This window comes from Hyla sarda, unplaced genomic scaffold (genome assembly GCF_029499605.1).
Source record: "Hyla sarda isolate aHylSar1 unplaced genomic scaffold, aHylSar1.hap1 scaffold_1045, whole genome shotgun sequence".
Taxonomy (NCBI): Eukaryota; Metazoa; Chordata; class Amphibia; order Anura; family Hylidae; genus Hyla; species Hyla sarda.
The window spans coordinates 90,591-111,599 of record NW_026607664.1 but is presented as its reverse complement, the minus strand read 5'-3'; the positions used below and the strand labels follow the sequence as shown (position 1 = coordinate 111,599).

General features: G+C 46.3%; 10 non-coding genes across 10 annotated transcripts; all 10 read left to right on the top strand.

Moving 5' to 3' along the window:
• The first annotated feature begins 1,174 nt into the window (after positions 1 to 1,174).
• LOC130299308 (U2 spliceosomal RNA) lies at positions 1,175 to 1,365 on the top strand. The gene has a single exon (XR_008850477.1). It is a non-coding gene; the product is annotated as a U2 spliceosomal RNA (small nuclear RNA).
• A 2,090-nt stretch (positions 1,366 to 3,455) lies between these two features.
• LOC130299307 (U2 spliceosomal RNA) lies at positions 3,456 to 3,646 on the top strand. Its single transcript, XR_008850476.1, has one exon. It is a non-coding gene; the product is annotated as a U2 spliceosomal RNA (small nuclear RNA).
• Positions 3,647 to 5,733: 2,087 nt separating this feature from the next.
• On the top strand, positions 5,734 to 5,924 carry LOC130299306 (U2 spliceosomal RNA). Its single transcript, XR_008850475.1, has one exon. It is a non-coding gene; the product is annotated as a U2 spliceosomal RNA (small nuclear RNA).
• Positions 5,925 to 8,012: 2,088 nt separating this feature from the next.
• On the top strand, positions 8,013 to 8,203 carry LOC130299305 (U2 spliceosomal RNA). The gene has a single exon (XR_008850474.1). It is a non-coding gene; the product is annotated as a U2 spliceosomal RNA (small nuclear RNA).
• A 2,089-nt stretch (positions 8,204 to 10,292) lies between these two features.
• Positions 10,293 to 10,483, top strand: LOC130299304 (U2 spliceosomal RNA). Its single transcript, XR_008850473.1, has one exon. It is a non-coding gene; the product is annotated as a U2 spliceosomal RNA (small nuclear RNA).
• Positions 10,484 to 12,560: 2,077 nt separating this feature from the next.
• On the top strand, positions 12,561 to 12,751 carry LOC130299302 (U2 spliceosomal RNA). The gene has a single exon (XR_008850471.1). It is a non-coding gene; the product is annotated as a U2 spliceosomal RNA (small nuclear RNA).
• A 2,075-nt stretch (positions 12,752 to 14,826) lies between these two features.
• On the top strand, positions 14,827 to 15,014 carry LOC130299269 (U2 spliceosomal RNA). The gene has a single exon (XR_008850440.1). It is a non-coding gene; the product is annotated as a U2 spliceosomal RNA (small nuclear RNA).
• Positions 15,015 to 15,707: 693 nt separating this feature from the next.
• On the top strand, positions 15,708 to 15,894 carry LOC130299263 (U2 spliceosomal RNA). Its single transcript, XR_008850437.1, has one exon. It is a non-coding gene; the product is annotated as a U2 spliceosomal RNA (small nuclear RNA).
• Positions 15,895 to 17,986: 2,092 nt separating this feature from the next.
• On the top strand, positions 17,987 to 18,177 carry LOC130299317 (U2 spliceosomal RNA). The gene has a single exon (XR_008850486.1). It is a non-coding gene; the product is annotated as a U2 spliceosomal RNA (small nuclear RNA).
• Positions 18,178 to 20,264: 2,087 nt separating this feature from the next.
• Positions 20,265 to 20,455, top strand: LOC130299301 (U2 spliceosomal RNA). The gene has a single exon (XR_008850470.1). It is a non-coding gene; the product is annotated as a U2 spliceosomal RNA (small nuclear RNA).
• Positions 20,456 to 21,009: the final 554 nt, after the last annotated feature.

Sequence of the window (21,009 nt, the reverse complement as noted above, 5' to 3'; positions counted from 1 at the left end):
AATTCAGACAGGAAAAATCAGTATAAATCCTTAGAAAATTATCCCCCAGTGTCTCCATCTGCTGGCGGTATTGAATAAGCATTGCTGCACTGATGGGGTATGCATTAGACGAAAAAAAAGAAGAAAAAGAAGAATAATACGCCCAGAAAAGAGGCGAAAAGGAGAAAAACGTAAAAAAACGTGAAAAAAAAGTAAGAGGAAGAGAAGGGAAAAAAAGGTGGAAATGGGTTTAAAAGTGATTTCGGCGGAGAAATATATATATATATATATATATATATATATATATATATATATATATATACGCGCACACACACACATATATATAAACGTATTCTCCGTTGAGATATTGCAGCCGCTGCTGTGTCCAGGCCCAGGAGCCTTAGCACTGTGCTGTGATGTCACTCAATACCACTGACATCACTAGGTGTAAACAACATCTCTCCTTTGCTGTGTATGTGACTATGGAGCTGTTTGGTGATGTCGTCTATTATGGCCTTCATAGAAGCAACAGGAGATTGTTGCATCCATCTAGAACCCTCAGAACTACAGTGCTATGATGTCACTCACTTCCACAGGCCTTGCAGAGTGTAAACAACAACAACCCAGCTTTGTTGTGTATGTAACCATAGGGATTTGTGATGTCACCTAGAACCTTCACAGCAGCGACAGCTTTATGAGGAGCATCAGCACTGCTCTGCCTGAGCAGAACCATCACCGCCATAGGTTGTCAAATAACCCGGATTTAACCCACACAGGTAAGTCCAATGGGGTGCAGGCATGTCCTCTATGCTTACAGCTTCCCGTGGGTGTTGGTTTGATACCGTTTGGGGACAGCCAAGGAGGCATCTGCAGGCAACAAAGGTAGGTGTGTGCTTGTGTGTGTGTTTCCTATGCAGATCCTAAGCCCAGTGTCACATGCAAGTAGGAGGAGTAAGAAGGGTTCCTGGCAAATCCGGGTTATGGATTGCATTTAAAAAGGCCCCGTGGGAGTGCAATGGGCCCCTGTCTTGCTGCTTAGCAATAATGGTATGGGTTTAGGTTCTGCTGTGTGTACTGGTGGTTGACTGCCCCCCAGCCCAGAGTGTGCATGGAAAATTGTCTGGCAGCCTCCCTGACAGCAAGCAGTGATAGTGCCCATGAAGGGGACCTTGTTGGGCCCGCCCCTTTCACGGTTATCGCTTCTCGGCCTTTTGGCTAAGATCAAGTGTAGTATCTGTTCTTATCAGTTTAATATCTGATACGTCCCCTATCTGGGGACCATATATTAAATGGATTTTTGAGAACGGGGGCCGATTTCGAAGCTTGCTTCCGTCGCCCTATGCATTGACCCGATATGGCAGTATCTTCGGGTACAGTGCACCACCCCCTTACAGGGTTAAAAAGAAAGATTCCTACTTTCATTGCTACCTGCTTGCTGGCTAGCCAGCTAGCCAGCCCTGTGGGCCTTGCTGCTGCAGCCAAAAAACAAAAGGTGGTGCTGCTGCTGCTGCTTCTGCTGCTTCTGCTTGTGTCTGGCCGCTGTTGGAGCGTCCAGGCACAGGACTTCTGCTGCTGCTGACTAAATGGCCTCCTTAATTGGATCATTTGAGTAGCCAGCACACCTGTGCAGGTAGGGCATGACATGATAGGCAGCTGCCTTGATAGCGGGTGGGTGCTGAATGTTCCTAATTGACAAAATAAGATTAATGCTTATGAAGAAATATAAAATCTCATCCCTTCCCCAATATCGCGCCACACCCCTACCCCTTAATTCCCTGGTTGAACTTGATGGACATATGTCTTTTTTCGACCGTACTAACTATGTAACTATGTAACATAACATGGGGGGGGGGGGGGGGTCTCCTGGCTGTTCACACAGGTGTGTCATTGCTGTACATTGACCATGCATTGCTTCTGTGGTATTGCAAAGGCAAAGACAAATGCTTCCAGCCATCCATTGCACTAATGGATTGGTCATCAGCTGGCTGTCTATGTCCCGCATCAATATAGACCAAAGTACAGAGGGTTAGGCTATGCTATTGTGCACCTACCTGATGCATCAGAAGGTGCGAGGCCCTTGCTAAATTCTGTGCACAGACTTTGAGATCTATACTTTAGACTGTATCTAAACCTGCTCCAACATGGACTGACATTCTGGCCTACTTTCAGCCGATGCGACTTGTCTGTCGCTGAACAGTCGCTTTTTATGTATTCAGCACCTATGTATAATGTTGTAAAAATGCTCTAGAAGCTAAAGTCGCAGAAATGTCACACATATTTGGCCTGCAACTTTCTGTGCGACAAATTCAGACAGGAAAAATCAGTATAAATCCTTAGAAAATTATCCCACAGTGTCTCCATCTGCTGGCGGTATTGAATAAGCATTGCTGCACTGATGGGGTATGCATTAGACGAAAAAAAAGAAGAAAAAGAAGAATAATACGCCCAGAAAAGAGGCGAAAAGGAGAAAAACGTAAAAAAACGTGAAAAAAAAGTAAGAGGAAGAGAAGGGAAAAAAAGGTGGAAATGGGTTTAAAAGTGATTTCGGCGGAGAATATATATATATATATATATATATATATATATATATATATATATATATACGCGCACACACACACATATATATAAACGTATTCTCCGTTGAGATATTGCAGCCACTGCTGTGTCCAGGCCCAGGAGCCTTAGCACTGTGCTGTGATGTCACTCAATACCACTGACATCACTAGGTGTAAACAACATCTCTCCTTTGCTGTGTATGTGACTATGGAGCTGTTTGGTGATGTCGTCTATTATGGCCTTCATAGAAGCAACAGGAGATTGTTGCATCCATCTAGAACCCTCAGAACTACAGTGCTATGATGTCACTCACTTCCACAGGCCTTCCAGAGTGTAAACAACAACAACCCAGCTTTGTTGTGTATGTAACCATAGGGATTTGTGATGTCACCTAGAACCTTCACAGCAGCGACCGCTTTATGAGGAGCATCAGCACTGCTCTGCCTGAGCAGAACCATCACCGCCATAGGTTGTCAAATAACCCGGATTTAACCCACACAGGTAAGTCCAATGGGGTGCAGGCATGTCCTCTATGCTTACAGCTTCCCGTGGGTGTTGGTTTGATACCGTTTGGGGACAGCCAAGGAGGCATCTGCAGGCAACAAAGGTAGGTGTGTGCTTGTGTGTGTGTTTCCTATGCAGATCCTAAGCCCAGTGTCACATGCAAGTAGGAGGAGTAAGAAGGGTTCCTGGCAAATCCGGGTTATGGATTGCATTTAAAAAGGCCCCGTGGGAGTGCAATGGGCCCCTGTCTTGCTGCTTAGCAATAATGGTATGGGTTTAGGTTCTGCTGTGTGTACTGGTGGTTGACTGCCCCCCAGCCCAGAGTGTGCATGGAAAATTGTCTGGCAGCCTCCCTGACAGCAAGCAGTGATAGTGCCCATGAAGGGGACCTTGTTGGGCCCGCCCCTTTCACGGTTATCGCTTCTCGGCCTTTTGGCTAAGATCAAGTGTAGTATCTGTTCTTATCAGTTTAATATCTGATACGTCCCCTATCTGGGGACCATATATTAAATGGATTTTTGAGAACGGGGGCCGATTTCGAAGCTTGCTTCCGTCGCCCTATGCATTGACCCGATATGGCAGTATCTTCGGGTACAGTGCACCACCCCCTTACAGGGTTAAAAAGAAAGATTCCTACTTTCATTGCTACCTGCTTGCTGGCTAGCCAGCTAGCCAGCCCTGTGGGCCTTGCTGCTGCAGCCAAAAAACAAAAGGTGGTGCTGCTGCTGCTGCTTCTGCTGCTTCTGCTTGTGTCTGGCCGCTGTTGGAGCGTCCAGGCACAGGACTTCTGCTGCTGCTGACTAAATGGCCTCCTTAATTGGATCATTTGAGTAGCCAGCACACCTGTGCAGGTAGGGCATGACATGATAGGCAGCTGCCTTGATAGCGGGTGGGTGCTGAATGTTCCTAATTGACAAAATAAGATTAATGCTTATGAAGAAATATAAAATCTCATCCCTTCCCCAATATCGCGCCACACCCCTACCCCTTAATTCCCTGGTTGAACTTGATGGACATATGTCTTTTTTCGACCGTACTAACTATGTAACTATGTAACATAACATGGGGGGGGGGGGGGTCTCCTGGCTGTTCACACAGGTGTGTCATTGCTGTACATTGACCATGCATTGCTTCTGTGGTATTGCAAAGGCAAAGACAAATGCTTCCAGCCATCCATTGCACTAATGGATTGGTCATCAGCTGGCTGTCTATGTCCCGCATCAATATAGACCAAAGTACAGAGGGTTAGGCTATGCTATTGTGCACCTACCTGATGCATCAGAAGGTGCGAGGCCCTTGCTAAATTCTGTGCACAGACTTTGAGATCTATACTTTAGACTGTATCTAAACCTGCTCCAACATGGACTGACATTCTGGCCTACTTTCAGCCGATGCGACTTGTCTGTCGCTGAACAGTCGCTTTTTATGTATTCAGCACCTATGTATAATGTTGTAAAAATGCTCTAGAAGCTAAAGTCGCAGAAATGTCACACATATTTGGCCTGCAACTTTCTGTGCGACAAATTCAGACAGGAAAAATCAGTATAAATCCTTAGAAAATTATCCCCCAGTGTCTCCATCTGCTGGCGGTATTGAATAAGCATTGCTGCACTGATGGGGTATGCATTAGACGAAAAAAAAGAAGAAAAAGAAGAATAATACGCCCAGAAAAGAGGCGAAAAGGAGAAAAACGTAAAAAAACGTGAAAAAAAAGTAAGAGGAAGAGAAGGGAAAAAAAGGTGGAAATGGGTTTAAAAGTGATTTCGGCGGAGAAATATATATATATATATATATATATATATATATATATATATATATATACGCGCACACACACACATATATATAAACGTATTCTCCGTTGAGATATTGCAGCCACTGCTGTGTCCAGGCCCAGGAGCCTTAGCACTGTGCTGTGATGTCACTCAATACCACTGACATCACTAGGTGTAAACAACATCTCTCCTTTGCTGTGTATGTGACTATGGAGCTGTTTGGTGATGTCGTCTATTATGGCCTTCATAGAAGCAACAGGAGATTGTTGCATCCATCTAGAACCCTCAGAACTACAGTGCTATGATGTCACTCACTTCCACAGGCCTTGCAGAGTGTAAACAACAACAACCCAGCTTTGTTGTGTATGTAACCATAGGGATTTGTGATGTCACCTAGAACCTTCACAGCAGCGACAGCTTTATGAGGAGCATCAGCACTGCTCTGCCTGAGCAGAACCATCACCGCCATAGGTTGTCAAATAACCCGGATTTAACCCACACAGGTAAGTCCAATGGGGTGCAGGCATGTCCTCTATGCTTACAGCTTCCCGTGGGTGTTGGTTTGATACCGTTTGGGGACAGCCAAGGAGGCATCTGCAGGCAACAAAGGTAGGTGTGTGCTTGTGTGTGTGTTTCCTATGCAGATCCTAAGCCCAGTGTCACATGCAAGTAGGAGGAGTAAGAAGGGTTCCTGGCAAATCCGGGTTATGGATTGCATTTAAAAAGGCCCCGTGGGAGTGCAATGGGCCCCTGTCTTGCTGCTTAGCAATAATGGTATGGGTTTAGGTTCTGCTGTGTGTACTGGTGGTTGACTGCCCCCCAGCCCAGAGTGTGCATGGAAAATTGTCTGGCAGCCTCCCTGACAGCAAGCAGTGATAGTGCCCATGAAGGGGACCTTGTTGGGCCCGCCCCTTTCACGGTTATCGCTTCTCGGCCTTTTGGCTAAGATCAAGTGTAGTATCTGTTCTTATCAGTTTAATATCTGATACGTCCCCTATCTGGGGACCATATATTAAATGGATTTTTGAGAACGGGGGCCGATTTCGAAGCTTGCTTCCGTCGCCCTATGCATTGACCCGATATGGCAGTATCTTCGGGTACAGTGCACCACCCCCTTACAGGGTTAAAAAGAAAGATTCCTACTTTCATTGCTACCTGCTTGCTGGCTAGCCAGCTAGCCAGCCCTGTGGGCCTTGCTGCTGCAGCCAAAAAACAAAAGGTGGTGCTGCTGCTGCTGCTTCTGCTGCTTCTGCTTGTGTCTGGCCGCTGTTGGAGCGTCCAGGCACAGGACTTCTGCTGCTGCTGACTAAATGGCCTCCTTAATTGGATCATTTGAGTAGCCAGCACACCTGTGCAGGTAGGGCATGACATGATAGGCAGCTGCCTTGATAGCGGGTGGGTGCTGAATGTTCCTAATTGACAAAATAAGATTAATGCTTATGAAGAAATATAAAATCTCATCCCTTCCCCAATATCGCGCCACACCCCTACCCCTTAATTCCCTGGTTGAACTTGATGGACATATGTCTTTTTTCGACCGTACTAACTATGTAACTATGTAACATAACATGGGGGGGGGGGGGGGTCTCCTGGCTGTTCACACAGGTGTGTCATTGCTGTACATTGACCATGCATTGCTTCTGTGGTATTGCAAAGGCAAAGACAAATGCTTCCAGCCATCCATTGCACTAATGGATTGGTCATCAGCTGGCTGTCTATGTCCCGCATCAATATAGACCAAAGTACAGAGGGTTAGGCTATGCTATTGTGCACCTACCTGATGCATCAGAAGGTGCGAGGCCCTTGCTAAATTCTGTGCACAGACTTTGAGATCTATACTTTAGACTGTATCTAAACCTGCTCCAACATGGACTGACATTCTGGCCTACTTTCAGCCGATGCGACTTGTCTGTCGCTGAACAGTCGCTTTTTATGTATTCAGCACCTATGTATAATGTTGTAAAAATGCTCTAGAAGCTAAAGTCGCAGAAATGTCACACATATTTGGCCTGCAACTTTCTGTGCGACAAATTCAGACAGGAAAAATCAGTATAAATCCTTAGAAAATTATCCCCCAGTGTCTCCATCTGCTGGCGGTATTGAATAAGCATTGCTGCACTGATGGGGTATGCATTAGACGAAAAAAAAGAAGAAAAAGAAGAATAATACGCCCAGAAAAGAGGCGAAAAGGAGAAAAACGTAAAAAAACGTGAAAAAAAAGTAAGAGGAAGAGAAGGGAAAAAAAGGTGGAAATGGGTTTAAAAGTGATTTCGGCGGAGAAATATATATATATATATATATATATATATATATATATATATATATATACGCGCACACACACACATATATATAAACGTATGCTCCGTTGAGATATTGCAGCCGCTGCTGTGTCCAGGCCCAGGAGCCTTAGCACTGTGCTGTGATGTCACTCAATACCACTGACATCACTAGGTGTAAACAACATCTCTCCTTTGCTGTGTATGTGACTATGGAGCTGTTTGGTGATGTCGTCTATTATGGCCTTCATAGAAGCAACAGGAGATTGTTGCATCCATCTAGAACCCTCAGAACTACAGTGCTATGATGTCACTCACTTCCACAGGCCTTGCAGAGTGTAAACAACAACAACCCAGCTTTGTTGTGTATGTAACCATAGGGATTTGTGATGTCACCTAGAACCTTCACAGCAGCGACAGCTTTATGAGGAGCATCAGCACTGCTCTGCCTGAGCAGAACCATCACCGCCATAGGTTGTCAAATAACCCGGATTTAACCCACACAGGTAAGTCCAATGGGGTGCAGGCATGTCCTCTATGCTTACAGCTTCCCGTGGGTGTTGGTTTGATACCGTTTGGGGACAGCCAAGGAGGCATCTGCAGGCAACAAAGGTAGGTGTGTGCTTGTGTGTGTGTTTCCTATGCAGATCCTAAGCCCAGTGTCACATGCAAGTAGGAGGAGTAAGAAGGGTTCCTGGCAAATCCGGGTTATGGATTGCATTTAAAAAGGCCCCGTGGGAGTGCAATGGGCCCCTGTCTTGCTGCTTAGCAATAATGGTATGGGTTTAGGTTCTGCTGTGTGTACTGGTGGTTGACTGCCCCCCAGCCCAGAGTGTGCATGGAAAATTGTCTGGCAGCCTCCCTGACAGCAAGCAGTGATAGTGCCCATGAAGGGGACCTTGTTGGGCCCGCCCCTTTCACGGTTATCGCTTCTCGGCCTTTTGGCTAAGATCAAGTGTAGTATCTGTTCTTATCAGTTTAATATCTGATACGTCCCCTATCTGGGGACCATATATTAAATGGATTTTTGAGAACGGGGGCCGATTTCGAAGCTTGCTTCCGTCGCCCTATGCATTGACCCGATATGGCAGTATCTTCGGGTACAGTGCACCACCCCCTTACAGGGTTAAAAAGAAAGATTCCTACTTTCATTGCTACCTGCTTGCTGGCTAGCCAGCTAGCCAGCCCTGTGGGCCTTGCTGCTGCAGCCAAAAAACAAAAGGTGGTGCTGCTGCTGCTGCTTCTGCTGCTTCTGCTTGTGTCTGGCCGCTGTTGGAGCGTCCAGGCACAGGACTTCTGCTGCTGCTGACTAAATGGCCTCCTTAATTGGATCATTTGAGTAGCCAGCACACCTGTGCAGGTAGGGCATGACATGATAGGCAGCTGCCTTGATAGCGGGTGGGTGCTGTATGTTCCTAATTGACAAAATAAGATTAATGCTTATGAAGAAATATAAAATCTCATCCCTTCCCCAATATCGCGCCACACCCCTACCCCTTAATTCCCTGGTTGAACTTGATGGACATATGTCTTTTTTCGACCGTACTAACTATGTAACTATGTAACATAACATGGGGGGGGGGGGGGGGTCTCCTGGCTGTTCACACAGGTGTGTCATTGCTGTACATTGACCATGCATTGCTTCTGTGGTATTGCAAAGGCAAAGACAAATGCTTCCAGCCATCCATTGCACTAATGGATTGGTCATCAGCTGGCTGTCTATGTCCCGCATCAATATAGACCAAAGTACAGAGGGTTAGGCTATGCTATTGTGCACCTACCTGATGCATCAGAAGGTGCGAGGCCCTTGCTAAATTCTGTGCACAGACTTTGAGATCTATACTTTAGACTGTATCTAAACCTGCTCCAACATGGACTGACATTCTGGCCTACTTTCAGCCGATGCGACTTGTCTGTCGCTGAACAGTCGCTTTTTATGTATTCAGCACCTATGTATAATGTTGTAAAAATGCTCTAGAAGCTAAAGTCGCAGAAATGTCACACATATTTGGCCTGCAACTTTCTGTGCGACAAATTCAGACAGGAAAAATCAGTATAAATCCTTAGAAAATTATCCCCCAGTGTCTCCATCTGCTGGCGGTATTGAATAAGCATTGCTGCACTGATGGGGTATGCATTAGACGAAAAAAAAGAAGAAAAAGAAGAATAATACGCCCAGAAAAGAGGCGAAAAGGAGAAAAACGTAAAAAAACGTGAAAAAAAAGTAAGAGGAAGAGAAGGGAAAAAAAGGTGGAAATGGGTTTAAAAGTGATTTCGGCGGAGAAATATATATATATATATATATATATATATATATATATATATATATATACGCGCACACACACACATATATATAAACGTATTCTCCGTTGAGATATTGCAGCCACTGCTGTGTCCAGGCCCAGGAGCCTTAGCACTGTGCTGTGATGTCACTCAATACCACTGACATCACTAGGTGTAAACAACATCTCTCCTTTGCTGTGTATGTGACTATGGAGCTGTTTGGTGATGTCGTCTATTATGGCCTTCATAGAAGCAACAGGAGATTGTTGCATCCATCTAGAACCCTCAGAACTACAGTGCTATGATGTCACTCACTTCCACAGGCCTTCCAGAGTGTAAACAACAACAACCCAGCTTTGTTGTGTATGTAACCATAGGGATTTGTGATGTCACCTAGAACCTTCACAGCAGCGACCGCTTTATGAGGAGCATCAGCACTGCTCTGCCTGAGCAGAACCATCACCGCCATAGGTTGTCAAATAACCCGGATTTAACCCACACAGGTAAGTCCAATGGGGTGCAGGCATGTCCTCTATGCTTACAGCTTCCCGTGGGTGTTGGTTTGATACCGTTTGGGGACAGCCAAGGAGGCATCTGCAGGCAACAAAGGTAGGTGTGTGCTTGTGTGTGTGTTTCCTATGCAGATCCTAAGCCCAGTGTCACATGCAAGTAGGAGGAGTAAGAAGGGTTCCTGGCAAATCCGGGTTATGGATTGCATTTAAAAAGGCCCCGTGGGAGTGCAATGGGCCCCTGTCTTGCTGCTTAGCAATAATGGTATGGGTTTAGGTTCTGCTGTGTGTACTGGTGGTTGACTGCCCCCCAGCCCAGAGTGTGCATGGAAAATTGTCTGGCAGCCTCCCTGACAGCAAGCAGTGATAGTGCCCATGAAGGGGACCTTGTTGGGCCCGCCCCTTTCACGGTTATCGCTTCTCGGCCTTTTGGCTAAGATCAAGTGTAGTATCTGTTCTTATCAGTTTAATATCTGATACGTCCCCTATCTGGGGACCATATATTAAATGGATTTTTGAGAACGGGGGCCGATTTCGAAGCTTGCTTCCGTCGCCCTATGCATTGACCCGATATGGCAGTATCTTCGGGTACAGTGCACCACCCCCTTACAGGGTTAAAAAGAAAGATTCCTACTTTCATTGCTACCTGCTTGCTGGCTAGCCAGCTAGCCAGCCCTGTGGGCCTTGCTGCTGCAGCCAAAAAACAAAAGGTGGTGCTGCTGCTGCTGCTTCTGCTGCTTCTGCTTGTGTCTGGCCGCTGTTGGAGCGTCCAGGCACAGGACTTCTGCTGCTGCTGACTAAATGGCCTCCTTAATTGGATCATTTGAGTAGCCAGCACACCTGTGCAGGTAGGGCATGACATGATAGGCAGCTGCCTTGATAGCGGGTGGGTGCTGAATGTTCCTAATTGACAAAATAAGATTAATGCTTATGAAGAAATATAAAATCTCATCCCTTCCCCAATATCGCGCCACACCCCTACCCCTTAATTCCCTGGTTGAACTTGATGGACATATGTCTTTTTTCGACCGTACTAACTATGTAACTATGTAACATAACATGGGGGGGGGGGGGGTCTCCTGGCTGTTCACACAGGTGTGTCATTGCTGTACATTGACCATGCATTGCTTCTGTGGTATTGCAAAGGCAAAGACAAATGCTTCCAGCCATCCATTGCACTAATGGATTGGTCATCAGCTGGCTGTCTATGTCCCGCATCAATATAGACCAAAGTACAGAGGGTTAGGCTATGCTATTGTGCACCTACCTGATGCATCAGAAGGTGCGAGGCCCTTGCTAAATTCTGTGCACAGACTTTGAGATCTATACTTTAGACTGTATCTAAACCTGCTCCAACATGGACTGACATTCTGGCCTACTTTCAGCCGATGCGACTTGTCTGTCGCTGAACAGTCGCTTTTTATGTATTCAGCACCTATGTATAATGTTGTAAAAATGCTCTAGAAGCTAAAGTCGCAGAAATGTCACACATATTTGGCCTGCAACTTTCTGTGCGACAAATTCAGACAGGAAAAATCAGTATAAATCCTTAGAAAATTATCCCCCAGTGTCTCCATCTGCTGGCGGTATTGAATAAGCATTGCTGCACTGATGGGGTATGCATTAGACGAAAAAAAAGAAGAAAAAGAAGAATAATACGCCCAGAAAAGAGGCGAAAAGGAGAAAAACGTAAAAAAACGTGAAAAAAAAGTAAGAGGAAGAGAAGGGAAAAAAAGGTGGAAATGGGTTTAAAAGTGATTTCGGCGGAGAAATATATATATATATATATATATATATATATATATATACGCGCACACACACACATATATATAAACGTATTCTCCGTTGAGATATTGCAGCCGCTGCTGTGTCCAGGCCCAGGAGCCTTAGCACTGTGCTGTGATGTCACTCAATACCACTGACATCACTAGGTGTAAACAACATCTCTCCTTTGCTGTGTATGTGACTATGGAGCTGTTTGGTGATGTCGTCTATTATGGCCTTCATAGAAGCAACAGGAGATTGTTGCATCCATCTAGAACCCTCAGAACTACAGTGCTATGATGTCACTCACTTCCACAGGCCTTGCAGAGTGTAAACAACAACAACCCAGCTTTGTTGTGTATGTAACCATAGGGATTTGTGATGTCACCTAGAACCTTCACAGCAGCGACAGCTTTATGAGGAGCATCAGCACTGCTCTGCCTGAGCAGAACCATCACCGCCATAGGTTGTCAAATAACCCGGATTTAACCCACACAGGTAAGTCCAATGGGGTGCAGGCATGTCCTCTATGCTTACAGCTTCCCGTGGGTGTTGGTTTGATACCGTTTGGGGACAGCCAAGGAGGCATCTGCAGGCAACAAAGGTAGGTGTGTGCTTGTGTGTGTGTTTCCTATGCAGATCCTAAGCCCAGTGTCACATGCAAGTAGGAGGAGTAAGAAGGGTTCCTGGCAAATCCGGGTTATGGATTGCATTTAAAAAGGCCCCGTGGGAGTGCAATGGGCCCCTGTCTTGCTGCTTAGCAATAATGGTATGGGTTTAGGTTCTGCTGTGTGTACTGGTGGTTGACTGCCCCCCAGCCCAGAGTGTGCATGGAAAATTGTCTGGCAGCCTCCCTGACAGCAAGCAGTGATAGTGCCCATGAAGGGGACCTTGTTGGGCCCGCCCCTTTCACGGTTATCGCTTCTCGGCCTTTTGGCTAAGATCAAGTGTAGTATCTGTTCTTATCAGTTTAATATCTGATACGTCCCCTATCTGGGGACCATATATTAAATGGATTTTTGAGAACGGGGGCCGATTTCGAAGCTTGCTTCCGTCGCCCTATGCATTGACCCGATATGGCAGTATCTTCGGGTACAGTGCACCACCCCCTTACAGGGTTAAAAAGAAAGATTCCTACTTTCATTGCTACCTGCTTGCTGGCTAGCCAGCTAGCCAGCCCTGTGGGCCTTGCTGCTGCAGCCAAAAAACAAAAGGTGGTGCTGCTGCTGCTTCTGCTGCTTCTGCTTGTGTCTGGCCGCTGTTGGAGCGTCCAGGCACAGGACTTCTGCTGCTGCTGACTAAATGGCCTCCTTAATTGGATCATTTGAGTAGCCAGCACACCTGTGCAGGTAGGGCATGACATGATAGGCAGCTGCCTTGATAGCGGGTGGGTGCTGAATGTTCCTAATTGACAAAATAAGATTAATGCTTATGAAGAAATATAAAATCTCATCCCTTCCCCAATATCGCGCCACACCCCTACCCCTTAATTCCCTGGTTGAACTTGATGGACATATGTCTTTTTTCGACCGTACTAACTATGTAACTATGTAACATAACATGGGGGGGGGTCTCCTGGCTGTTCACACAGGTGTGTCATTGCTGTACATTGACCATGCATTGCTTCTGTGGTATTGCAAAGGCAAAGACAAATGCTTCCAGCCATCCATTGCACTAATGGATTGGTCATCAGCTGGCTGTCTATGTCCCGCATCAATATAGACCAAAGTACAGAGGGTTAGGCTATGCTATTGTGCACCTACCTGATGCATCAGAAGGTGCGAGGCCCTTGCTAAATTCTGTGCACAGACTTTGAGATCTATACTTTAGACTGTATCTAAACCTGCTCCAACATGGACTGACATTCTGGCCTACTTTCAGCCGATGCGACTTGTCTGTCGCTGAACAGTCGCTTTTTATGTATTCAGCACCTATGTATAATGTTGTAAAAATGCTCTAGAAGCTAAAGTCGCAGAAATGTCACACATATTTGGCCTGCAACTTTCTGTGCGACAAATTCAGACAGGAAAAATCAGTATAAATCCTTAGAAAATTATCCCCCAGTGTCTCCATCTGCTGGCGGTATTGAATAAGCATTGCTGCACTGAAGGGGTATGCATTAGACGAAAAAAAAGAAGAAAAAGAAGAATAATACGCCCAGAAAAGAGGCGAAAAGGAGAAAAACGTAAAAAAACGTGAAAAAAAAGTAAGAGGAAGAGAAGGGAAAAAAAGGTGGAAATGGGTTTAAAAGTGATTTCGGCGGAGAAATATATATATATATATATATATATATATATATATATATATATACGCGCACACACACACATATATATAAACGTATTCTCCGTTGAGATATTGCAGCCGCTGCTGTGTCCAGGCCCAGGAGCCTTAGCACTGTGCTGTGATGTCACTCAATACCACTGACATCACTAGGTGTAAACAACATCTCTCCTTTGCTGTGTATGTGACTATGGAGCTGTTTGGTGATGTCGTCTATTATGGCCTTCATAGAAGCAACAGGAGATTGTTGCATCCATCTAGAACCCTCAGAACTACAGTGCTATGATGTCACTCACTTCCACAGGCCTTGCAGAGTGTAAACAACAACAACCCAGCTTTGTTGTGTATGTAACCATAGGGATTTGTGATGTCACCTAGAACCTTCACAGCAGCGACAGCTTTATGAGGAGCATCAGCACTGCTCTGCCTGAGCAGAACCATCACCGCCATAGGTTGTCAAATAACCCGGATTTAACCCACACAGGTAAGTCCAATGGGGTGCAGGCATGTCCTCTATGCTTACAGCTTCCCGTGGGTGTTGGTTTGATACCGTTTGGGGACAGCCAAGGAGGCATCTGCAGGCAACAAAGGTAGGTGTGTGCTTGTGTGTGTGTTTCCTATGCAGATCCTAAGCCCAGTGTCACATGCAAGTAGGAGGAGTAAGAAGGGTTCCTGGCAAATCCGGGTTATGGATTGCATTTAAAAAGGCCCCGTGGGAGTGCAATGGGCCCCTGTCTTGCTGCTTAGCAATAATGGTATGGGTTTAGGTTCTGCTGTGTGTACTGGTGGTTGACTGCCCCCCAGCCCAGAGTGTGCATGGAAAATTGTCTGGCAGCCTCCCTGACAGCAAGCAGTGATAGTGCCCATGAAGGGGACCTTGTTGGGCCCGCCCCTTTCACGGTTATCGCTTCTCGGCCTTTTGGCTAAGATCAAGTGTAGTATCTGTTCTTATCAGTTTTTCATGCCGGTGGACAGTAACGCCGGTATGGGGCTGGTGGGGATGGGTGCTGCATGGAGGATGCAGGTGTACCAGGGCTTTCCGGGGCTGGTTCTGAGGAATCAGCTCGACGGCTGCCCCGATGTGACCTGTTCCCTCCGGGTCTCGCCATGAGGCTGAGAGGGTCTAGAGCCGAGGTACTTTTGTGCCTCGGGGAGTGGTGACCCCGAGGTGCCGAAACTCACTGGGAGGATAGACTCACTGAGTTGAAGCACGGGCACCATAATCTCTTCACCTTGTGGCACTCACCTCTTGATTCCCGGCCTTCTGGCTAGGATCAGAGAAATTTTTATAGATCCGGCCGGATGTCCGGGCAGTATATCTGCACACATTCACTTATTTATTTCTTTTTTGTCTCACTGTGTCACTTTTTGCGTGTTGTGTGTTCACAGGATTGGTCAGGATGCGGTAGCCCTTCTGGGTGTCCCTCCTGGCGGTCTAGGGGAGGTGTGTGTGGCCATTAGGTTCCGCACCTCCCTGCAAACACCCCGGGTACTCCTGCTTTGGCAGGGTACCTACCGTAATTGGCTCTGCGGGCAGATACCTTGGCTAACGCCAAGGGGGATGCCGGGAGCATTTGTGGTCCCCTAGTAGCTTCGGCGAAAAGGGACATCGAACCTGGAACCTCGCAGGTACCTTTTGGTCCGGAGGCGAAGGGTAAGGTTTGTTGGGGGGCCTCTCTCCTATCGGAGAAGGGCTTGCGATAGACCGCATCCTTTGTGCACGTTTTTTTAGTGTAACACGTTTGCACTTTTTCTTGCACTTTGGGTGAATCGAAAGCACGTTCCTCGGCTTTAGATAAAAAAAAAAAAAAAAAAAAATCTGTTCTTATCAGTTTAATATCTGATACGTCCCCTATCTGGGGACCATATATTAAATGGATTTTTGAGAACGGGGGCCGATTTCGAAGCTTGCTTCCGTCGCCCTATGCATTGACCCGATATGGCAGTATCTTCGGGTACAGTGCACCACCCCCTTACAGGGTTAAAAAGAAAGATTCCTACTTTCATTGCTACCTGCTTGCTGGCTAGCCAGCTAGCCAGCCCTGTGGGCCTTGCTGCTGCAGCCAAAAAACAAAAGGTGGTGCTGCTGCTGCTGCTTCTGCTGCTTCTGCTTGTGTCTGGCCGCTGTTGGAGCGTCCAGGCACAGGACTTCTGCTGCTGCTGACTAAATGGCCTCCTTAATTGGATCATTTGAGTAGCCAGCACACCTGTGCAGGTAGGGCATGACATGATAGGCAGCTGCCTTGATAGCGGGTGGGTGCTGAATGTTCCTAATTGACAAAATAAGATTAATGCTTATGAAGAAATATAAAATCTCATCCCTTCCCCAATATCGCGCCACACCCCTACCCCTTAATTCCCTGGTTGAACTTGATGGACATATGTCTTTTTTCGACCGTACTAACTATGTAACTATGTAACATAACATGGGGGGGGGGGGGGGGGGGGGTCTCCTGGCTGTTCACACAGGTGTGTCATTGCTGTACATTGACCATGCATTGCTTCTGTGGTATTGCAAAGGCAAAGACAAATGCTTCCAGCCATCCATTGCACTAATGGATTGGTCATCAGCTGGCTGTCTATGTCCCGCATCAATATAGACCAAAGTACAGAGGGTTAGGCTATGCTATTGTGCACCTACCTGATGCATCAGAAGGTGCGAGGCCCTTGCTAAATTCTGTGCACAGACTTTGAGATCTATACTTTAGACTGTATCTAAACCTGCTCCAACATGGACTGACATTCTGGCCTACTTTCAGCCGATGCGACTTGTCTGTCGCTGAACAGTCGCTTTTTATGTATTCAGCACCTATGTATAATGTTGTAAAAATGCTCTAGAAGCTAAAGTCGCAGAAATGTCACACATATTTGGCCTGCAACTTTCTGTGCGACAAATTCAGACAGGAAAAATCAGTATAAATCCTTAGAAAATTATCCCCCAGTGTCTCCATCTGCTGGCGGTATTGAATAAGCATTGCTGCACTGATGGGGTATGCATTAGACGAAAAAAAAGAAGAAAAAGAAGAATAATACGCCCAGAAAAGAGGCGAAAAGGAGAAAAACGTAAAAAAACGTGAAAAAAAAGTAAGAGGAAGAGAAGGGAAAAAAAGGTGGAAATGGGTTTAAAAGTGATTTCGGCGGAGAAATATATATATATATATATATATATATATATATATATATATATATACGCGCACACACACACATATATATAAACGTATTCTCCGTTGAGATATTGCAGCCGCTGCTGTGTCCAGGCCCAGGAGCCTTAGCACTGTGCTGTGATGTCACTCAATACCACTGACATCACTAGGTGTAAACAACATCTCTCCTTTGCTGTGTATGTGACTATGGAGCTGTTTGGTGATGTCGTCTATTATGGCCTTCATAGAAGCAACAGGAGATTGTTGCATCCATCTAGAACCCTCAGAACTACAGTGCTATGATGTCACTCACTTCCACAGGCCTTGCAGAGTGTAAACAACAACAACCCAGCTTTGTTGTGTATGTAACCATAGGGATTTGTGATGTCACCTAGAACCTTCACAGCAGCGACAGCTTTATGAGGAGCATCAGCACTGCTCTGCCTGAGCAGAACCATCACCGCCATAGGTTGTCAAATAACCCGGATTTAACCCACACAGGTAAGTCCAATGGGGTGCAGGCATGTCCTCTATGCTTACAGCTTCCCGTGGGTGTTGGTTTGATACCGTTTGGGGACAGCCAAGGAGGCATCTGCAGGCAACAAAGGTAGGTGTGTGCTTGTGTGTGTGTTTCCTATGCAGATCCTAAGCCCAGTGTCACATGCAAGTAGGAGGAGTAAGAAGGGTTCCTGGCAAATCCGGGTTATGGATTGCATTTAAAAAGGCCCCGTGGGAGTGCAATGGGCCCCTGTCTTGCTGCTTAGCAATAATGGTATGGGTTTAGGTTCTGCTGTGTGTACTGGTGGTTGACTGCCCCCCAGCCCAGAGTGTGCATGGAAAATTGTCTGGCAGCCTCCCTGACAGCAAGCAGTGATAGTGCCCATGAAGGGGACCTTGTTGGGCCCGCCCCTTTCACGGTTATTGCTTCTCGGCCTTTTGGCTAAGATCAAGTGTAGTATCTGTTCTTATCAGTTTAATATCTGATACGTCCCCTATCTGGGGACCATATATTAAATGGATTTTTGAGAACGGGGGCCGATTTCGAAGCTTGCTTCCGTCGCCCTATGCATTGACCCGATATGGCAGTATCTTCGGGTACAGTGCACCACCCCCTTACAGGGTTAAAAAGAAAGATTCCTACTTTCATTGCTACCTGCTTGCTGGCTAGCCAGCTAGCCAGCCCTGTGGGCCTTGCTGCTGCAGCCAAAAAACAAAAGGTGGTGCTGCTGCTGCTGCTTCTGCTGCTTCTGCTTGTGTCTGGCCGCTGTTGGAGCGTCCAGGCACAGGACTTCTGCTGCTGCTGACTAAATGGCCTCCTTAATTGGATCATTTGAGTAGCCAGCACACCTGTGCAGGTAGGGCATGACATGATAGGCAGCTGCCTTGATAGCGGGTGGGTGCTGAATGTTCCTAATTGACAAAATAAGATTAATGCTTATGAAGAAATATAAAATCTCATCCCTTCCCCAATATCGCGCCACACCCCTACCCCTTAATTCCCTGGTTGAACTTGATGGACATATGTCTTTTTTCGACCGTACTAACTATGTAACTATGTAACATAACATGGGGGGGGGGGGGGGGTCTCCTGGCTGTTCACACAGGTGTGTCATTGCTGTACATTGACCATGCATTGCTTCTGTGGTATTGCAAAGGCAAAGACAAATGCTTCCAGCCATCCATTGCACTAATGGATTGGTCATCAGCTGGCTGTCTATGTCCCGCATCAATATAGACCAAAGTACAGAGGGTTAGGCTATGCTATTGTGCACCTACCTGATGCATCAGAAGGTGCGAGGCCCTTGCTAAATTCTGTGCACAGACTTTGAGATCTATGCTTTAGACTGTATCTAAACCTGCTCCAACATGGACTGACATTCTGGCCTACTTTCAGCCGATGCGACTTGTCTGTCGCTGAACAGTCGCTTTTTATGTATTCAGCACCTATGTATAATGTTGTAAAAATGCTCTAGAAGCTAAAGTCGCAGAAATGTCACACATATTTGGCCTGCAACTTTCTGTGCGACAAATTCAGACAGGAAAAATCAGTATAAATCCTTAGAAAATTATCCCCCAGTGTCTCCATCTGCTGGCGGTATTGAATAAGCATTGCTGCACTGATGGGGTATGCATTAGACGAAAAAAAAGAAGAAAAAGAAGAATAATACGCCCAGAAAAGAGGCGAAAAGGAGAAAAACGTAAAAAAACGTGAAAAAAAAGTAAGAGGAGGAGAAGGGAAAAAAAGGTGGAAATGGGTTTAAAAGTGATTTCGGCGGAGAAATATATATATATATATATATATATATATATATATATATATATATATGCGCACACACACACATAGATATAAACGTATTCTCCGTTGAGATATTGCAGCCGCTGCTGTGTCCAGGCCCAGGAGCCTTAGCACTGTGCTGTGATGTCACTCAATACCACTGACATCACTAGGTGTAAACAACATCTCTCCTTTGCTGTGTATGTGACTATGGAGCTGTTTGGTGATGTCGTCTATTACGGCCTTCATAGAAGCAACAGGAGATTGTTGCATCCATCTAGAACCCTCAGAACTACAGTGCTATGATGTCACTCACTTCCACAGGCCTTGCAGAGTGTAAACAACAACAACCCAGCTTTGTTGTGTATGTAACCAAAGGGATTTGTGATGTCACCTAGAACCTTCACAGCAGCGACAGCTTTATGAGGAGCATCAGCACTGCTCTGCCTGAGCAGAACCATCACCGCCATAGGTTGTCAAATAACCCGGATTTAACCCACACAGGTAAGTCCAATGGGGTGCAGGCATGTCCTCTATGCTTACAGCTTCCCGTGGGTGTTGGTTTGATACCGTTTGGGGACAGCCAAGGAGGCATCTGCAGGCAACAAAGGTAGGTGTGTGCTTGTGTGTGTGTTTCCTATGCAGATCCTAAGCCCAGTGTCACATGCAAGTAGGAGGAGTAAGAAGGGTTCCTGGCAAATCCGGGTTATGGATTGCATTTAAAAAGGCCCCGTGGGAGTGCAATGGGCCCCTGTCTTGCTGCTTAGCAATAATGGTATGGGTTTAGGTTCTGCTGTGTGTACTGGTGGTTGACTGCCCCCCAGCCCAGAGTGTGCATGGAAAATTGTCTGGCAGCCTCCCTGACAGCAAGCAGTGATAGTGCCCATGAAGGGGACCTTGTTGGGCCCGCCCCTTTCACGGTTATCGCTTCTCGGCCTTTTGGCTAAGATCAAGTGTAGTATCTGTTCTTATCAGTTTAATATCTGATACGTCCCCTATCTGGGGACCATATATTAAATGGATTTTTGAGAACGGGGGCCGATTTCGAAGCTTGCTTCCGTCGCCCTATGCATTGACCCGATATGGCAGTATCTTCGGGTACAGTGCACCACCCCCTTACAGGGTTAAAAAGAAAGATTCCTACTTTCATTGCTACCTGCTTGCTGGCTAGCCAGCTAGCCAGCCCTGTGGGCCTTGCTGCTGCTGCAGCCAAAAAACAAAAGGTGGTGCTGCTGCTGCTTCTGCTGCTTCTGCTTCTGCTTGTGTCTGGCCCCTGTTGGAGCGTCCAGGCACAGGACTTCTGCTGCTGCTGACTAAATGGCCTCCTTAATTGGATCATTTGAGTAGCCAGCACACCTGTGCAGGTAGGGCATGACATGATAGGCAGCTGCCTTGATAGCGGGTGGGTGCTGAATGTTCCTAATTGACAAAATAAGATTAATGCTTATGAAGAAATATAAAATCTCATCCCTTCCCCAATATCGCGCCACACCCCTACCCCTTAATTCCCTGGTTGAACGTGATGGACATATGTCTTTTTTCGACCGTACTAACTATGTAACTATGTAACATAACATGGGGGGGGGGTCTCCTGGCTGTTCACACAGGTGTGTCATTGCTGTACATTGACCATGCATTGCTTCTGTGGTATTGCAAAGGCAAAGACAA